Genomic DNA, 20,134 nt, shown 5'->3' with positions numbered 1-20,134 from the left:
ACAGCAGTGATGTTGTGGTTGGTGTCTGCTACAGGCCACCGAATCAGGTGGATGAGGTAGATGAGGCTTTCTTCGGACAGCTGAGAGAAGCTTCCAGATTGCAGGCCCTGGTTCTTGTGGGGGACTTTAATCACCCTGACATCTGTTGGGAAACCAATACGGCAGTACACAGGCAATCCAGGAAGTTTTTGGAGAATGTTGGGGATAACTTCTTGACAAAAGTGCTGAAGGATCTGACCAGGGGCTGTGCACAGCTTGACCTTCTGCTCACAAACAAGGAGGAACTAATAGGGGAAGTAGAGGTGGGTGACAACCTGGGAAGCAGTGATCATGAGATGGTAGATTTCAGGATCCTGACCAAAGGAAGAAAAGAGAGTAGTAAAATACACACCTTGGACTTCAAAAAAGCAGATTTTGACTCCCTCAGAGACCTGATGGGCAGAATCCCCTGGGATGCTAACATGAAGGGGAAAGGAGTTCAGGACAGCTGGCAGTATTTTAAAGAAGCCTTATTGAAGGCACAGAAAGAAACCATCCCGACGCGTAGCAAGAGAGGCAAACATGGTAGGAGACTGGATTGGCTTACGGGGGAAATCCTTGGTGAACTTAAGCACAAAAAGGAAGCTTACAAAAAGTGGAAACTTGGACAAATGACCAGGGAGGAGTTTAAAGGTATAGCTCGAGAATGCCGGGGGGTTGTCAGGAAGGCGAAAGCGCAAGTGGAATTGCGACTGACTAAGGATGTGAAGGATAACAAGAAAAGTTTCTACAAGCATGTTAACAAGAAGAAGGTGATCAGAGAAGGTGATCAGAGGGTGATCAGAGTGCGGCCCCTACTGGATGAAGGAAGTAACCTAGTGACAGAAGTTGCAGGGAAAGCTGAAGTATTCAATGCTTTCTTTGCCTCTGTATTCACGGACAAGGTGGGCTCCCGGACTAATGCGCTAAGTGACGGAAGATGGGATGAAGATGGACAGCCCTTGGTGGGTAAAGAACAGGTTAGGAACTATTTAGAAAAGCTAAACATACACAAATCCATGGGTCCAGACTTAATGCATCTGAGGGTACTGAGGGAGTTGGCAAATGTCATTGAGGAGCCTTTGGCCATTATCTTTGAAAAGTCGTGGAGATCAGAAGAAATCCCGGATGATTGGAAAAAGGCAAATGTAGTGCCCATCTTCAAAAAAGGGAAGAAGGACGATCCAGGGAACTATAGGCCGGTCAGTCTTACCTCAGTTCCTGGAAAAATCATGGAAGGGATCCTTACGGAATCCATTTTGAGGCACTTGGAAGAGAGGAAAGTGATTAGGAATAGTCAGCATGGATTCACAAAGGGCAAGTCATGCCTGACCAATCTGATTATGATGAGGTAACTGGCTCTGTGGATGTGGGAAAGTCAGTGGGTGTGCTATACCTTGACTTTAGCAAGGCTTTTGATACGGTCTCCCACAATATTCTTGCCAGCAAGTTAAGGGAATGTGGATTGGATAAATGGACGGTAAGATGGATAGAAAGATGGCTAGAAGTCCGGGCCCAGAGGTAGTGATCAATGGCTTGATGTCAGGATGGCGGTCGGTTTCTAGCGGAGTGCCCCAAGGTTCGGGTCTAGGACAGGTTTTGTTCAATAGCTTTATTAATGACCTGGATGAGGGGATGGATTGCACCCTCAGCAAGTTTGCGGATGACACTAAACTAGGGGGAGAGGTAGATACGCTTGAGGGCAGAGATAGGGTCCAGAGTGACTTAGACAAATTGGAGGATTGGGCCACAAGAAATCTGATGAGGTTCAACAAGGACAAGTGCAGAGTCCTGCACTTAGGATGGAAGAATCCCAAGCATAGTTACAAGCTGGGGACCAACCAGTTATGTAGTAGTTCTGCAGAAAAGGACCTGGGGGTTACAGTGGATGAGAAGCTGGATATGAGTCAACAGTGTGCCCTTGTAGCCAAGAAGGTTGCATTAAGAGGAGCATTGCCAGCAGATCCAGAGATGTCATTATTCTCCTTTATTCAGCTTTGGTGAGGCCTCTGTGGCTCTCCTTGATCCACACTGGCCCTATTTTTGTTTTCTTGCTCTGATTTTTTTTTTTTAAACATGCTTCCCAACTGAGAAGAGAGATGGAAAGGTTCTCCATTGTAGCAACAAGAGACATAATCACATAAAGAAGAAACACCATCCAGCACACATCAGTGACCAACAGCTACTATCATCATCTAACGAAGCGGTGGGCAACCTGCATGCCACCCACTGGGGTTCTATGAGTGGTGCATGAGCCATTTTGTTTACTGTTGCCCACACACAGGCTGCCCGATTCTGCTGGGTTTTGTCCACATAGTTTTAGGTTTTTTCCATACCGGTTGTACTAAAATGAAACACGTTTAAAGCAAGGGCATGTGAAGTAAGGTGTGTGCTATCAGCACACAATATTGTGAGAACTGTGTGCTCTCTCTGCATCCAACCAAAGTGCTGTTACGGTTCAGTCCACACACCCTGCAAATTCTAGGTAGACAAGCGCAGTTAGCAAAACCCTATCCACGGAGAATTCTTGGTTACAATAGTCTTGCGGCCCACTGAGATGAAGGAGGGCCACTCATGCGGCCCGCTCACTAGCCTATGTTGCTCCTCACTTATCTAACTGCTGTCTAATGTCCTGCACAAAATGAGTCAGTGGTCTCATTCTAGGCGACAAAAGCTACAAGTAGCATATTTTTAATGACAGTCTCAGAAGGCTGAAGGGATAGAAAGAGTGAATTTCTTTTGTATCTCTTCATCCTTGGAAGCAGCCTCTGGAATGAGGTACATTTGCAAGGCTAGTAGGGGAAGATGACTGGGCTTATCTTAAGAGTAAACAGCTGTCTCTTTCAGCCACCTTTCACAAGCAGCAATCTAAAGTCAAAATACAAAAGCGAGAGGACAATATAATGTGAAAATACAGAAAATATAGATGCAAAGGGAAAAGGAGTAACTAGGTTACAAATATAATTCCCTTTTTGACCAGATATAAAATAGAAAATTATTTTGCAGATACATTCAGATTCCATGGCTTTCCCAAGTGACGTTCCCTCACAACTAGATAAATAATCAACATTGCTACTTTAAAAGTTTAGAGAAAATAATGAAGTGGCCAATATTTATAGTAGAAGCTGTTGCACATTATGTATTCCAAAGTACTTATGTCAGCATCACTTTCTTTCATACAGTTTTAGAGGGAAAGCTGTAAGAAGCTTTATCAGCATAAAACATACTTTGAAATTCATACATGAATAATTGGCATAGCAAAGCCAAATTCCATCTAAGTGGAATGCTTGGACTCTGGTGGATGGTATTTTTCAACAAACTAATGGTTAATCTGTCCTTCAAGGGAGGAAAAACTACTTCTCTTCTGAAGTTAAATCTAACAAAGAAGGAAATCTCTCAGGATCATGTGGACTTTACAGGAACACAATGAAATGCCTGAAGTTTAGGACCCATTTTCAAATAACCAAAGTAAAACCAATTAATCTAAGTTAAGGAAATTTGGTGAGAATAGTTGCCTGTGATTGTGCAATGCATTGTATTTTCATCTGGCCTAACTCAATGCCAATTCTGAAGTCAAAGGAAGCACACCTATTGGATCAGATCCTGTGGAGTTGGGAAAGTATTGTAAGACAAATTCTACAAGCAGTCATACCCATTTGAAATTGATCTTTATTGACTTCTCATCCCTTCTGCATTTCCTTTGCGCATATATTCTCACAAAGATTAAAAGACTTCCCAAAATGTAGCGCTTAAAGCTTGAGTTTCCAAAGCAAGTGCTAAACCCTTAGGCTGTGTCTAGACTGCATCCCTTTTAAATCCCCCCCGCTTCATTTGCAATTGCGATGTGTCTAATTTGCATCCCTTTTACGGAAAAGGGATGCAGTCTAGACACAGCCCTTGACTCATTTGAAAATCCTCCAGCTAGCAAATTTCAAATTTGTAATTGCACATATTTGCCCCAGAGAATCCTGATTCTAAGAGTCATGGGCCCAGAAACATGACCTGTGACTTTGTATCCAGACACAACCGCTTGATTTATGAAGATGAAATATGCAGAGAATTGCTCACAACCAGGTTACGTGGCCAAGAATTTTGGGAAATAATTTCAAAATATTGACACTTGGTAAATAAGAAATTTGCAAATAACTTCAAATAAAAAATAAATTCTAGGGAATTTCTCAACCTCTTTATTGAGTATTTCTCTTTTTCCCCTCCAGTTTGTGAATTATTCACAAATAAAATACTAGAATACTCACCCAACTTTGCTTCTTTCAGAATACAGAACTATTGCCATCAGAAGAGAAAGTGTTTCATGGCCAGCATTCATATCTAATTCTAGACACATTCATTGGTAACCTCTAGTATTTTCTTCTGGATCTCTACAAGTATGTCTACACTGCAGGGCAAAAGTCGAATTAAGATACGCAACTTTAGCTGTGTCAGTTATGTAGCTGAAGTCGAAATAGCTTAAATTGGCTTTTGGCACTGTCTCGACAGCAGGAAGTCGAGGGAAGAACACTTCAACTTCCCTTACTTCTCATGAAATGAGGGTTACAGAAGTCAGAGTAAGAAGTCCACCATCTTGAAATTATTTCGAAATAACAGCTTGCTGTGTAGACACGCACTTTGTTATTTTGAAATAACCTCTGTTATTTCAAAATAATGTTGCAGTGTATGAGTGGAGATCATATATTTTGGTGCTGGAGGGACTTTAATGCCCTCAAAGGTTAAGTATCACTCTGTCTCACTGAACTCTTTTAACAAAATACAGGACTATGTAGCACTTTAAAGACTAACAAGATGCTACATAGTCCTGTATTTTGTTTCAGCTACACCAGACTAACACGGCTACATTTCTGAACTCTTTTAGTGCACTGATATCCTTGGGTATGTCTACACTACCCCCCTAGTTCGAACTGTATGCATACCGAACTTGCTAATGAACTGTAATGTATGCATACCGAACTTGCTAATGAAGCCCGGGATTTGAATTTCCCGGGCTTCATTAGCATAAAGCCGGCGCCGCCATTTTTAAAAGCCGGCTAGTGCGAACCCCGTGTCGCGCGGCTACACACGGCACGGACTAGATAGTTCGGATTAGGCTTCCTAAGGCGTACAGATAGTTCGGATTAGAAGCCTAATCCGAACTATCTAGTCCGTGCCGCGTGTAGCCACGCGGCACGGGGTTCGCACTAGTCGGCTTTTAAAAATGGCGGCGCCGGCTTTATGCTAATGAAGCCCGGGAAATTCAAATCCCGGGCTTCATTAGCAAGTTCGGTATGCATACATTACCCCCCTAGTTCGAACTAGGGGGGTAGTGTAGACATACCCCTATAGAGACCCATGCTTTCATCTTTAAGTTGACCACAGGACATTGTAAAATGGTAATAATCTATTCAGGCCTAAATTAGGTGTCCGATATGAACCTATCCAATGTCTGGAGTGAGTGAAGTTGGAAAGGGTGACATAACCTGCAAACCCCAGGTTGAAAACCGCTAGTCTAATGTAACCTGCCCTCATATCTACTAAAGCAACTACCATGTGGGCTTTACTGGAGGTCTATCACCACTGGCATGGATAGTCACTCGCTTGGAGAGAAAAAATAGTCAGTAGCATCTAAAGTTGACAGAAATCACCAGGAGTCGTGTCCTCACAGGGCCCCCTTCACAAAGAAACCCTGTGGGAAACCAGAGGCTATCCCAGGTAAACAAGTCTTAGTAATTTTCCATTGGGTATGCTCTGTTATCATGGAGCTAGGGAAAACTACAAGGGTCATAGAGCTAATGCAGAGAAAATCCTAATTTGGGTGCCTTTCCCTTTCCTTCTTCCAAAGAATGGGCAAATCCATTCTCCCCTCCCAACCAGATGGATTTAGAGGAAACTTCCAAGCTCCTGTTTTGTAAAGTCTCACAATAACCTGGGTTTTAAGATTTATGGCATCCTTTTGAATAGCTTATGTTGTCCAAGGCCTAATGAAACCTGTTCTGCTGACACTACACTTCTGCGAGTACTTGTCCTGTCTGAAAGTAATCACTCCTTCCTATCAGGATAGATGTGGGAGTTACATTTAGTGTCAGGAAATCTATTAATATTAACCACCAGCAGCTGATGCTTCATAGGACCTGACCCAAACCATTTGCCTTTGACACCAAGAATATGTTTGCAAGCTTTCCTGTACCCCAGGCAAATAAAGTGATGTCCATTATTTAACTAGCGTTCAGTTTATCTTCTCCACTGTTCATCATTCCTTTCACATTCTCTGTTTGCTGAAATATAATAATACCAAGAGCACTGGCTACTTTACTTGTATGCATCACACAGACCTTCCAGAGGTTTCACTAGGAATCCAAAAGTGCCACCTGCTGGTAAGTTAAAGGTAGATCAGTCTGATCATGAATTCTTCCCCACCTGCAGACTTCTATTACAGCCTATCCTCTCCCTTATTTTCAGTCTGTCATTCCTGTTACATGCTTCCTGTGACGGAAAGTGCGGAGCAACCAGGTTGTTGTGGATCAGAACAGTCTGTGTGACTCTTTTTTTCTTCCAGGTTTCCTAAATTTTGTGAAGGTTTTTAAGTTCTTCATTGAAAAGAAGCCAAAAATTCAAAGCAAAGGCAGCTTCCAAGTTGTGCTTTCTTTCAAATGAAAGCCACAGTGCGCCTCCAAACCATCCAGTGCATGGTAATTCAGGCTGAGATTTAGAATTTACTGACACTCTCAAAACTCATAAGGAGATTAAAGTACTTGCAACAAATCTTTAAGTTACCCACTAAAATAAAACTGAACCCCCCCCCCCCCCCCCGCCATACACTGAACCCACTTCTTTTTACAAGGCTGGGTCTGTAACCCACTCTGCTGATGGTCAACTTGATTGATGCAGAGAGGTTTTCATCTTTATTATACATGAGTTGCCTTGTTATTAGAAACCTATGAACGCTAACAACTATGTTGCCCTTCTCCTCCACATCTTGTATTTGGAGATGGATGATTAGCTGTTTTTCAGACAGCACTTCCCTTCCATTGTTAATCTCTTTGGGGGCAAGAATGTCCTTCTCTTCTGTACAACAGGAACTAACATCATGGGGTCCTGGCTCATGACTGAGGCTCTGAAGCATGGTACAAAAATAAATACTAAAGTGATGTAAGGAGATTTTTGATGGCATCCAGCCTTTGAATGTTTTCTGTTTATATTGTAAGCTCTCTATAGCATAGACCTTATCTTCATGATTTCACATAGATGGAAGGGATCTGCCTGTCTATTACATGGTTTTCTATGGTGCCTCTTGGCATTTCAGCACTTATCAGGTAATTTAGAGTACCCTGAAGAGTGGGTTTCACCAAACTTTCTGCTCTTCTCTCTTCCTTAACGATGGGCATTTTTCATGTGTTCCTATATTTTCTCTACCACCTCAGTTCCCCACCGGACCATAATACAGACCTCTTCCTGTAAGATCTGCTGTCACTGTTGCTGCTTATGTCTGGTAGGAAAAGGCAGGGAAATGGTAGCTGACCCATTTTTGTTGTGAATACAGTTATGTTCCAAGTGGTTCCTATCGCCTACTCTTTAACTGCAACACCCACTTTGTGTTTCTACAGCTAAAAAATTCTCGTTTAGTCTAGCACCTCGCTGCCAAATCCTTTAATCTTGCATGAACGCCTACCTAGCCTCCATCTCAAATTCTTCCTATTTACAAAACCATCTTCACTCTTTTGGAGCTCATCTGCACCAGCCAGCCTATTCCGCCACAGACGTCTGCCCATCCTAATGACTTGACTCCATCTAGACTGCTCACTGAAGTATCTACAGTGCTGCATACTTTTAGTTTGTCCTGGGTCTGAGCCTTTAGTGCCCATCCCCACGCAGGCGTCATCCCATCTGTGCAACCTCGCACTATTTCCATTTTCAGAATTCATATTTCAAAATAAATACTGTGAGTAACTGCAGGGCTGCTTGCTAACATTTCTGTTAATTGTCTTCCTCTCATCCCATCTGCTGCCTTTCCATGGGACCAGCCTACCCTGTTCCCAAATTTACAGTATTCACAATTCAAAATAGTCAGACCAGAGCGTCTCACCAAAATCCCTAGCATCTGTTCCATCTTCTGCCTACGAGGAGCTGCTCAGTTCCAGCATGCTCTTGCATTATGATTTCAGTTGGAAACGATGATAATCAGTTTTAATCAAAAAATGGAGGGCTAGAAGGGACATCAAGAGTCATCTGGCCCATTCCCCTGCGTGCTGAGGTAGGATTAAGTATATCTAGCCCATCCCTGACATGTGTTTGTATAACCTGTTATTCAATACCTTCAATGACACAAATTCTACCACCTCCCTTGCTTTCCATGCTGCTAAACTATTTCTGTGTCTAGACTGGCCAGTTTTTCTGGAAAATCAGCCACTTTTCTGGAAAAACTTGCCAGCTGTCTACACTGGCCGCTTGAATTTCCACAAAAGCACTGACAATCTCATGTAAGATTGTCAGTGTTCTTGCGGAAATACTATGCTGCTCCCATTCGGGCAAAAGTCCTTTTGTGCAAAACTTTTGCACAAAAGACAGCTCAGATTTGTTTTCTGCAAAAAAGCCCTGATTGCGAAAATGGCGATCGGGGCTTTTTTGCGGAAAAGTGTATCTAGATTGGCACGGACGCTTTTCCGGAAAAAGTGCTTTTGCGGAAAAGCGTCTGTGCCAATCTAGATGCGCTTTTCCGAAAATGCTTTTAACGGAAAACTTTTCTGTTAAAAGCATTTCCGGAAAATCATGCCAGTGTAGACGTAGCCATATATCTGTATGGGCCATGTTCTCGCTCATTTTTCCCATGCAGATATGGAATGAATTTTGTACCTCCATATTGGTGTGCATAACAGAATTGACGTGGGGGTGGTGGGACTGAGAGGTTCGGAGTGTGTGAGGAGACTCAGGGTGGGCGCAGAGGATTTGGGTGTTAAGGGGCGAGGGCTCCATCTGGGGGCGTGAGTTCTGGGTTAGGGCTAAGGCTGAGGAGGAGGGGTTTGGGTGCAGACTGCTCTGTGGCTACAGTGGGAACAGAGGGCTCATTCCAGCTCACTCTCTCTCCCTGCAGCAGCAACTGGGCTTTGGGGGGGAGAAGCATTTCTTCACACTATGGCAGCTGTAGGGCTGGGCTGCAGCTGAGGGAGGGGCACCACTTCCCTGGCCATGGCAGGTCCAGGCAGGGGCTGGGTTGGCATCTGGGGGGGGCACCTCTCCCCACCATGGCAGGTCTAGAGCTGGGAGAGGCATTTTTTCCCACAACGGTTCTGAGTGTCTGCGTGGCAGTTAATAGGCTGCTGTATAACTGTGCGACTTAGGGGAACTTAGCTACGGGTGGAATGTTTTTCCTAATATCTGACCTTGCTGCAAACTAAGCTTATTACTTCTTTTCCTACCCTCAGTGATCATGGAGAACAAATAATCACCACCCTCTTTATAACAATATTTTACCTATTTGAAGACTGGTATGTCCCCCCTTAGCCTTTTGTTTTCTAGACTAAGGCTACATCTACACAGATTCCCTCTTCCGCAAAAGCCTATGCAAATGAAGTGTGGATTAGCATATTGCTGTGCTTCATTTGCATAATTAACTAGGAGCCGATTTTGCACAAAAATGGCTCCTCATTAATTATGCAGATGAAGCTTGGCAACATGCTAATCTGTGCTTCATTTGCACAGACTTTTGTGGAAGAGGGAAGCTGTGTAGACATAGCCAACATGTTCACAATTCTTTCAATCTTTCCTCATAGGCCAGGTCTGCTAAACCTTGCATCAACTCTTGTTTCTTCCCTCTGCAATCTCTTCAGTTTGTTCACCTCCTACTTAAAGTTTGGGGCTTGGAGTGGGATAATTACCTCCCGTATTTTACATAGGACACTTCAGTTAAAACAACCTCCCCCCAACTGTGTTATCCCAACAATGCTCCTGATAGTGCCCCGCAAATGTATAGGTTTTCAAGCTTGCAGCCTTTGGGTGCTTTCTCACAAGTAATCAAAATTAAATTACAATATTTCGATTCACAAAAATGTCTAGTGTTTGTAGTATTCTCTATTTCATTTCTTATTTTTTATTTACATTCCAATAGTACCTGGGGACCCAGCTGGGACCGGGGACTATGTTGTGTCAGGCAACAGAAACACCATCAGAGAGAGTCCCTGTCCCGAAGAACCTTCAGTCTAAATAGACAAACCAAACAAAGGGTGAATTCCATTGTGAATTCCTGAGTCCCAGTCAAGTACCTTGACCACAAATCAGCCTTCCTTCCTTGCCACATCTCCATCTCAGAGCCTGAAAACTATTTGGTGCATTTTAATGATGTTATTAAAATAACAAGAACACCTCACACAAAATACTCACACCTACCTCATGTTTCTCATTTATTTCTCTATATGGTGGATTTCAATCGATTATTTATTTATTAGACTTTGAAGAATAAATGCAAACAAATATCTAAACGGTAGTTATGAGTGACTTGGCACCACTGGGTTTATTTTGTGTCTTCTCATCTTTTATCCTTCACATGTTGGAACTGTTTAACTTCACCCTCCAGGAACCTCTCAAATCCCAATGCATGTGCTTTAGGACTCCGAGAAGTCCTCTGAGTTAACTCTGAGCCAGACCCTGCCTAAACCTGATTAGTCATCCCTGATTCAGAGACTGTGATGAGTTGTCCCCAGATAGGTACTTGGATGATTCTATGATCAGGTCTACACTAAACCTGGAAGGTCAGTGTAAGGTACGCTACTCCAGCTACGTAGAATACATAGCTGGAGTGGGCTTACCTTAAGTCGAGGTAAGCCCACTCCAGTGATGGCTGAGTCCACACAGTAGGAGGCCAACGGGAGCTGACATTCCTGTTGGCTTCCCTTACTCCTCGCGACTGTGAGCAGTATAGGCACCCGCTGCAGCTGCCCTCAGCATTCAATTCTCAGGTCTATACTAGAGCTGCTAAATCGAACACCAAAAGATCGATCTCCAGAACGTCGATTTGCGGGTAAGTATAGACATGGTCTAACAGTCTGAGCAGACTAAAGAGACTGCTTCCCTTATGTGAGCCTATATACCTGCCTTGGGATCACCTGGATGGTTCCTCACCTATGAGTGGGCTGAACTCTGGTTGAATAGCATGAGCGGATCACAAAATCTGCAGTGGCTGCCTCAGACGACTCACCACATTCTCTAGCTTAAAGGTTGACTAATCAGGCTTAAGCAAGTCAGAGATGACTCAGGGACATCTCGTAGATCTCATGAAGAAGATTCAAATTATGTATCTTCTTCAATAGCTTGGCTCCCTTTCAGTCCTTGCTTTTAAGTCACTGGCTGATATGGTTCATCCTCTTCTCAGTTGGATCATCTTCTGATTCATCAAGCATGGAATATTTGCTGTGCTCTAAGGTGAGAGGCTCCATATAGATTATCTTTCTTGATTTGTTTGTTACCACAATTTAACCTTGGTTTCTTATCTGTCTCATTCAAGGACTCAACAACCCCCAGAGTGCTTTGATCAACCCACTTCTGCTACTTTCCACTTTCCCCTTCTCAGGGTGCATCTACACTGCAGCTTTTTTCCAGAAAAACAGCCGTTTTTCCGAAAAACAATACTTTCGTCCATACTGCTATTGAGTTCTTTTGACAGAAAGTTGAAAGAACAGAGGGGGTTTTTCAATGGTGGTAAACTTCATTCTATGAGAAAGAAGCCTTTTTCCGAAAAAAACTTTTTTTGGAAAAAGGAGTATGTGGACGCAGAAGAGGGAGTTCTTTTGAAAGAAGAGACCTTCAGGAAATAACACTGGTGCCCCGGTGGCCACTCCGTCCAGACCAATCACAACTTAAATGTGAGATAGCATCCAATAAATGTGGATGTTTTCTTTCGAAAAAGCACGTTGCTTTTTCATTGTGCTTTTGCTGTGTGGACGGTCTCTTTCAAAATAAGCTTTTCTGGAAGATCTCTTCCGAAAAGCTTCTTCCAAAAGAAGCTTGCAGTCTAGACATAGCCTTTGTGTGCATGTATTTAAAGCCCTCCTGCATTTCGTAATGCCCCATCAATATGTGGGATTGAACATGGGACTTTAGGGCTAAAACTACGAGCCTCACCAGCCCAAAGCCTCTTAGTTAAAGCTGAAGAGCAGACTTTGCCCTCCTTCTCAACGGCCTCACCAAAAACCTTGACCATTCTACTGTCCAGGACCAACACTCATTGGCAATAATATGAAGCCTTTCCATTATCATCAGTGGGCATTTGATCAGGCCCTTCACACCCCTCCTTTATGCTCAGTCCTACTACACTTTCATTTTTAAACTACTGTACTTCAGATACTCCCTTGTTTGGGCTGATTAGGTTCTCAGGACTCCAGCTGTCTCCGCTCTTCCTTCTCATTTGTTTTCTTTGTGTCCCTAATAAATTAGATGTAAACTTAGCTTTGGAACAAAGCAGCCATTTATTCATGCACAACTAAGCCTAGTGTGTTTTACTGAAGATAATTAATGAGCCTAAAATCCACTGCAAGGGAAAGTGAAGGGGGGTTGGCTGGGATCTGTTTAATGCAAATATATCTAATAATGTTTATTGACCTAGTAGCTACTAGACAGATGCTTCATCTTCGGCTACATTTAAAATCTTCCCCGAGCAAAAAACCATTTTAAAATGCAGCCAGAATGACAAACAATATGAACCAAACACTTTACTTATCCTGATATAAAATAAACCATGCATATAAAATACACTATCCTGATATAAGAAAGACCACACACAATGACTGCAGATATCTACCTTACTTAAATATTTTCTTCACAGTGACTTCCTGGTGATTTATTCTTCTGTTGGCCACAACAAATTAAATGCCAAACTTTGTTTATTTTATACATTTTCAAGGCTAATATCCAGCCTCCTATTTCAGTTTAAATAATGTTGCTGGCAAAATACATTTGATGGAGTGTATGGATAAAATACCAGCTGCAAAGATAAAAAGAGAAACAACAATCCCCCCCTTAATTTACCAGAGACACGTGAATTCCATGAAGTTTTTTGACATGTGCAGGGCCCACACAGCAGGGGAAAACGATTTACGAAGAAGTATCTTCACATGCATACTCCCTCCTAAGAGTGCATGTCTGCCCTCTTACCTGCAAGAAGTAAGACACAGTGGAAAGATGACCAGGTCCTCTTGATTAACTGTGTGATCTTGTAGCATCTTAAAACCTAGCAGATTTATTAGGCATAAGTTTTGGTGGGTAAGAACCACTTCACCAGATGCATGGAGTGGAAATCACAGAGGTTGAGATATATGTATGTACTAGCATATCAAAAGAAAGGAGCTTCAGGGGGTAGCCGAGTTAGTCTGTACAGGATAAACTTAAAAAACAACAAATGGTCTGGTAGCACTTTATAGACTAACAAAACATGTAGATGGTATCATGAGCTTTTGTGAGCGCAGCCCACTTCTTCAGATGACTGGAGTTACTTATCAAGTGTAGGATCCTTGTGAGGCCAGATCAGTCAGGGTGGATATGGCTCATGCCCAGCAGCTGATGGGGAGCTGTGAATACCAAGAAAATTGTTCTTTTAATCAATCCTTTGTTCTTTACACAACCAAGTAATCTGTAAAACATAGGCACAGTGGGATTCCCCAAAATCGTGTTCATTAAGTATGAGTCTGGGGTCTAGCTGCATATGTAGACTGCTGCTCGGGCTGGTTTGTAAAGCTACAAGAGGTGTCTCAGCCTATTTAAAGTGGGATTTCCAATTCCTAGGCACTATAAAAACTGAGGTTCAAAGAGCATAAGGGTGAGCTTTTCAAAAGCACTCAGGATTAAGCAAACTCCGCACCTGCCTATGTTGGTGATAAAATCAATTGGTTGCAATGATAGCAGCGTTAGGTCTTTTAAAAGCTCCCATCCAAAATGACTTGTCCAGGGTCACAAATTGAAGAGCTGAAGCAACCTGTATGGAACTTGGAGAGAGGCGCACAGATTGCAGGAGGGAAGTGGTTGGAGGTGGTAGTGGGAAGTTGGTCTGTGCACCCAGGGTTAGAATGCTATCTGTAGCATTTCTGCAAATAGTTCTCTTACTAAAGAGCAAGATGCATTTCCAAGCATGGAGTCCTTTTATGTTCTGACCATGCCAACAGTGCATTAGCTGGTGCCCTACGCATAAAACTGTTCTTCCAAACCTGTTCAAACTCTACACAGCTGAGATGTGGCTTTGATCCAGCCAATAGCCAACAGCCATCCACCTCAAAAACTCTGGCCTGCTGGGAGTGAGTCGCATCCAACTCTGACTGAATTGGCCTCGTTAACAGTGGTCTTACACTTGATAAGTTACTTCCTTCTTTTGATATTCTAGTATATATACATCAACATCTGTGATTTCCACTCCATGCATCTGACTATGTTGTTTTTACCCACGAAAGCTTATGCCCAAATAAATCTGTTAAGGTGCATCTACACAGCAGTGTTATTTCGGAATAACGGTCGTTAATCCGCAATAACAATGTGGGCATCTACACAGGAATTCCATTATTTTGAAATAATTTCAAAATAATGGACGGTTTATTCTGAATTCTATAAACCTCATTCCACGAGGAATAACGCCTATTCCGAAATAGCTATTTTGGAATAGCAGTAGCGTGGACACTCCACTGCTACTATTTCGAAATAGCTTCTCCCCAAGGCCATTCAAACTAATTACTCTCCAGTGCCTCCCGGGGCTCTAAATTGAGTTAGCATGTCCACATTAGGGAAGCCTGCCTCAGACTATTTTTGAGGTTTCCCTTTGTCATAGACATGCTATTTCAAAGTATTCCTTCTGGAATAGCTTATTTCGACAGAAGCGTTCAATGTAGATGTACCCTTAGACTGTAAGGTGCCTCAGGATTTCTCATTGTGTTTACAGATACAGACTAACACGGCTTCCTCTTTGACACGTGATCCTGCTATAGTCACTTGGGTCCTTCCTTTACTTCTATATGAAAATCTGGAGTAACCTTGACGATCCTGAGACCTAATTCAACAACAGGAGCTCTGCATATCTACAGGGAACATTTGACTCCCCCAGTCCACTATCCAGCTGATGCTGCAAGGTGTGTGGAACACAAATCCGGCTAATAATATTAGAGTACACTTTGTATATTAATGTTTCCCAGTAATGAAATTATTTGCCTACAAGTCACAATAGGATAAGCTACCGAAGACTGTTTCTATCTGCACAGCCACTGTATGTTAATTTCACAAACAAATTACCACAATTAATAACATGCCTCCCGAGGCTGAAAGGGATTAGAGAAAAAAAAAGACTCACTGTATGGTTCAGCAGCTCTACTCCCAGAACTTGTCATTGGTATAGCAGATGCACAAGTTGGGGGGGGAGGAGGGTCTATGAATTTCTCTAACTACAGAGACAGAAGAAGATGTCTGCGACCCCCTAGGACACCCTGCTCAGCTTCTGCCAGCCATTTCAGAGAAGTCTGTTGTGCTCGGAGTCAGCTGAGGCTAGATATATGCTCTGTTGTAGTGGGATATTTATACTGAGCCAGAGACATGCTACTGTATCTCCTCACTCTTGGCAGACTTAAAATTGTCAGAAGCAATGAAGCAAGCGGGGGGTGTCTGCCAGAGAGAAACGCCACATTGACTGTTGTGCATACAGCTCCAGGCAGGGCTTTAGTCTATGAAGTTCAGATTTTAAGTAACTTCGGATTATACAACTCCTGTGTCTCCATGAAATACAACAAGACATACATTCAAAGAGAAGCCAAACAGAAGAGTAAAACAACAGCATTGCACTGGGCCTGATGCACTGCTGTGTTACTCTAGCCTTAGAGCAGTATAATCCCTTGCAGGTCACCCATGTGGAATGGAAAAACCTGAGCCCAAGGAATCAGGCCTATAATGTGCCAGTGTGTGATTATGCCAATCAGGCTTTTTAATGCAGTTAACTTAGGACCAAATCCTCAGGTCCCTGAATACCTTTCACTTCTCAAATCAAAGTGATTTAGGTGCCTGAGCATCTCTGGGCCTAAGAGATTTGTCTAGAGAGCACCAACCAAATGGCAGCGCTTAATGCAGGCTTTATGCATGTGTAAGAATTTCTACTTATAGAATATGTAGAATTGATACTGCTTGCTGGAAATGTAATTGCTCACCAGACAGAAAACTCTGCGTGTGCATCGTAGAGGAGTGATCTAAGTGTTGTGTTTAAAGGCTACATAACACAGACTTGGGTTAAGGAGAAGGTGTTTGAAGAAAGGAGGTGGAACAGGAAAAGGAAGGAGCAAGGGGGAGCAATTCAATCCATAACTCGCTAGTGTTGTGAATGGACTAGCAACAAAAATAAGCATTTACTCAGTCAGTGTTTGATTCTTCCTTGAAGAGAACACAAATGACAGAGACATAATCAACACAGGCAGGGCTGGAGGACCCAGAGATAATATTCCTATACCTTCCTACTGAGTCCCAGTAGGGGAAAAAGGGAAATGGTCGAAAGTAACTAAACAAGGCATCAGCTTGGTAAATTTCATTCCGAGCCGCTCCGTGTGTTTGTAAAACAAAATGCACACATGGAATAAACCTAAAGACAAATCATTTGTGTGATAAACCCAGAAAAACAAAAACCCGGACTCAACAAAAATATATAGGTGCTCACCTGTTCCCAGGATCTGGCTCTATATTTACACATTAAAACAAATATGGCATTACAAACTTTTCATAACCAACTCTATCATCCAAAAAGATACTTCTCTTAGCATGTTTCTTGAATAGGCATACGGGGTGAGACACGGTTTAAGTAGGGCAGCTGGTTGTAAAACGTTTCGTCCACCCTTTCTTTGGAAAATTCTATGAAGACTCAACTCAATTTATTTTATTTATTTTTTGCAATACCATATTGATTTTCAGAGTTTCCCATAAAACAGTCTTTGAAACTTTATTGTCTTCATTTCAGAAAGCGTTTATTCTGGAAACTTTTGAAATTTCATTTTAAATAAAAATTTGATTCACTTAATTTTTTTATTTAATGTTTACATCATTTCATGGTAGCCGCAGTTGTAATGCATAATATGACATGTTCTATCAGATCAAAATGTCCTATTATGTCATAATCAAAACAGTCTATTTTTAAAGTTGAGCAGCAGCTGCTACTTACCTATAGCTTGGAACATCCTATCTTAATTTCTATGCTTTCTTGTTTGTATTGTAATGAAAAAGTTCAGCATTTAACATTTTCAGGAAGAACATAGTAAAGAACTCACTGTACTAAACAGAGGAGGAGCTATTTTCAAAACTTGGAATGATCTTTCTAAGGTAACATTGCATTTTGAAAACAGCTGCTCTGCTAATTAGTATAATGAGTGCTTTTTTTTTTTACTTGTTTAAAGTGTCAAACAGTTTTACCACAGAAGCAGGAGTTACTCTCATCTAGAAAATAAGATCTATGTAATATAAAAATAAAAGATCTATTCTTACATGACCAATAAAGTAAATAAACAACATGAGCATCCTTTTATTACAGGTCCAACCAACCCAAACTGAAAACTCACACACATTCTTATATGGCCAATTAAAGGCAGGAGTTTTCCGTCTGGAAGCAGTACAAATTTTCCATGTTCTCTATTATATCCTAATGAACTCCTTTAGAAACTAGGACACTGTGATAAAATGTGGCATCTTTTATGCATTACAACTGCTGCTGTCATGAAATAATGTAAAAGTAATAAAAAAAATCAAATCAATTTTTAAATAAAATGTTAAAAGTATCCCAATCAAAAATTTAATTGCTCCATCAACAAGTCTCCTCTGGAGGTAATGGCTGAGCTGTGATTAGCCGAGTTCCCCGTCAACTAGCCAGTCAAAACTTCTGCCTGGTGAACATAATAAGTGACTGGCTTCATGTCCACCAATTCAGCTGAATCTGGATCATGCTGCTGTGAGTGATGAAGAGTAGGCAGTGGTAAAAATCCACCTCCCTAAGAAGGGGTAGCTAGGTCAACAGAGGAGTTCTTCTTTCTACCTAGGGCTATTTACATAAGGGCTTAGGTCATCTTAACTATGTTGCTCAAGAGCATGGATGTTTCTCACTTCTGCTTAAATCAGGGGTGGGCAAATACCGGCCTGCTGGTCAGATCCAGTCTGCCAGGGTTAGTCCCTGATGGGCCCCCACACTGCCATATTTACCTCTGCTTCCACAGACACAGGGGATCCACACTTCCCATTGGCCGTAGATCGCCATTCCCAGCCAATGGGAGCTGCGATCACCCATACCTTCAGAGGTGCAGGTAAATATAGCGACAGCGGCCTATCAGGGGCTAACCCTGGTGAACAGCTGCTGTTTTATTGCCCACCCCAACTTAAGCCCTGAAGTAAGTGTATCCACTCAGCCTATGGCACTGGCTTAACTGAATTATTTTACAATCACACCTTAATTTAAGCTAGCACAACAGAGCATGTAGACAACCTTTCTGTCCCCTTTTCTTGCTGGAGCTTGTCCTAAGGAGAGAAGTTATGGACCATCCTTTATGTAAGTGGAGAATAAACTCTCCATTTCCCACAAAGAAAGTTCCTTTTTTTAATGAGCTTTTGGATTCCTCGTCATCATAAGATGTTCTAATCTTACCTTCCCGTAAGGACGGTTTGGGATTTTACATTTCAATAGCCATTTAAGCTTCTTTTCTTTATACAGAAATGGCTTTGACAAGAAAATTCCAATACAAAAACCATACCTTATCAAATAAAAGGTTAACACAAAGAGCTCCATATGAATGAATAGTAAATAGAACACACAGTAATCTGCTTTGACTAAGGAACATAAACACGAGTGAGTAACAAAGCTGAACTGAAGATATGTCATACACAATTCCTATATGCATCTCTAAGAGTGGCACGCATAAAATGGCTGCCTCGTTTAAATAAACCATTTCCCTGAGACTTGTTTCTCATTTGATAACATTAAAGGTACTGAGATTTAAACTTTGCTAGAGCTTCTTTCCCCTTGACATCTGCATGAAAAACTCCTCTAATTAAGAGAGAAAAAATAATGTCCTTCATTTAGCTTTCCATTTATGCGCATTCCCAAGCTTCGGTCTAATGAATTATTATATTTACTTAGTCTAAAATCTCTGCTTTATGACTTCTCTGGGACTAATCCCATTAATGGTTAACCGTTGAAATCTCCCTGTCAAGCTAAGGATTAGGGGACGATCCATACTTCCCAGCTCACGGATACAAAATTAGTAACAAAACAAGTCTTTATGAGCTTCTACTTCTTGTTCTCTGACACCACCAAAGACCACTGGATGCTGGAGTTGGCAGAAGTTCACGGTAGCCCCAACCAAGTTGAAGGTACAGCTGTGATGGCTCCAAAGAGGCCTAGATAGGGTATCTAAGGTCTAGGGTAACCAGCTGGTAGCATATCTGTGGGTAGAAGGGGGAGGAGTTGGGAAGTCCTAGAGCTCCATGAATAGCATCAGTCTAAGATCATAAATATGGACCGAGATAAAAATGTGTGAATCCTGCTAAATCCAACCCCACTCTGATTTTACGCCAAGCTTCTAAGCGGATCTTTTGCCCAAATATGCAGCCAGCACTTTTAAATCTCAGATTTCTACAAACGACTGAAATGGAAACATCACATATAAGCACTGGCCTCTCAACACCAATTTTTCCCTTCCTTTCTAAATTTGTTCTGCCACAATGAATTACCCTCGTAAGCCTTTTCCTCCAAAGCTCCAGCACAGCCATGCAGTTTAAAATGTCAAGTATGGCTCGGAGGCTAAGCGATTTCATTGTGAAGTAAACACATAAATGCAAAGAAGGTTGTTCATTAGGACTCACATTTCTGAATAACTCCTGCCAAATGTTCTCAGTAAAGAAATAAATTAGGACAAGCAATATGCTGCAGAATGATGGCCCCTTAAATACTACTGTAAAAGAACCCTGTAGAACAAATATTAATGACACTTTTTGTAACAGATACTTTGAAAAGTCACTTTGTACTCTTTTTGCTCAGTAGGAAAACCTTGCGGAACAATACATGTATGGGCCCATAAGTTGGTGCCACCCATATTATTTGAATACCAGTATATGCAATTTGGAAATGGTACCAAAAAATTAAGGTAAA

At 42.0% G+C, this 20,134-nt stretch overlaps 1 non-coding gene across 1 annotated transcript in view; it reads left to right on the top strand.

The window, feature by feature from the left end:
* The window catches only part of LOC112544636 (uncharacterized), a 132,270-nt gene that overhangs the window by 43,627 nt on the left and 68,509 nt on the right, over positions 1-20,134 (top strand). Inside the window, exon 2 of the transcript XR_012896374.1 lies at positions 14,918-15,104. This is a non-coding gene — a transcript (uncharacterized LOC112544636). The remainder of the gene's footprint in view (positions 1-14,917; positions 15,105-20,134) is intronic.

Source organism: Pelodiscus sinensis, chromosome 17 (assembly GCF_049634645.1).
Source record: "Pelodiscus sinensis isolate JC-2024 chromosome 17, ASM4963464v1, whole genome shotgun sequence".
Lineage (NCBI taxonomy): Eukaryota > Metazoa > Chordata > Testudines > Trionychidae > Pelodiscus > Pelodiscus sinensis.
The sequence above is the reverse complement of the archived record's forward strand: the minus strand, read 5'-3'. Positions and strand labels throughout refer to the sequence as shown.